Below are 397 nucleotides of genomic sequence, written 5' to 3'. Positions count from 1 at the left end.
TCTGCAAAAAATGCAGACTTTACATGGAATTGGATGACGTGTTAGTCTTTGGAGCTTTCTATAAAACATACCAGGGGCTCCAATGCTAAATTAAATAACAAAGGTGACAGAGGACAGCCCTGTCTTGTGTCCTTATATAGTTGTATGGGTGCAGATAAGAACCCTGGGGTCGATATTCTTGCTTTGGGAGCTAGGTACATGGCAGATATAAAATTTATAAACGGTCCCCTGAACCCCATGTGATGTAGAACTTTAACCCCCTAACCGCTAAGCCCGTAATTTCTCGCACTAAATATTTTTGCTCTTTTGGTTAACCCCGTATTTTTTCGCCTACACTAAAATCCCCACTTACCTGGTCCCGCTGTGCTAATCCAGCGTCGGTTCCGTGTTCCAGCGT

Source organism: Pyxicephalus adspersus, chromosome 1, assembly GCF_032062135.1.
Source record: "Pyxicephalus adspersus chromosome 1, UCB_Pads_2.0, whole genome shotgun sequence".
NCBI lineage: Eukaryota > Metazoa > Chordata > Amphibia > Anura > Pyxicephalidae > Pyxicephalus > Pyxicephalus adspersus.
The sequence above is the reverse complement of the archived record's forward strand: the minus strand, read 5'-3'. Positions refer to the sequence as shown.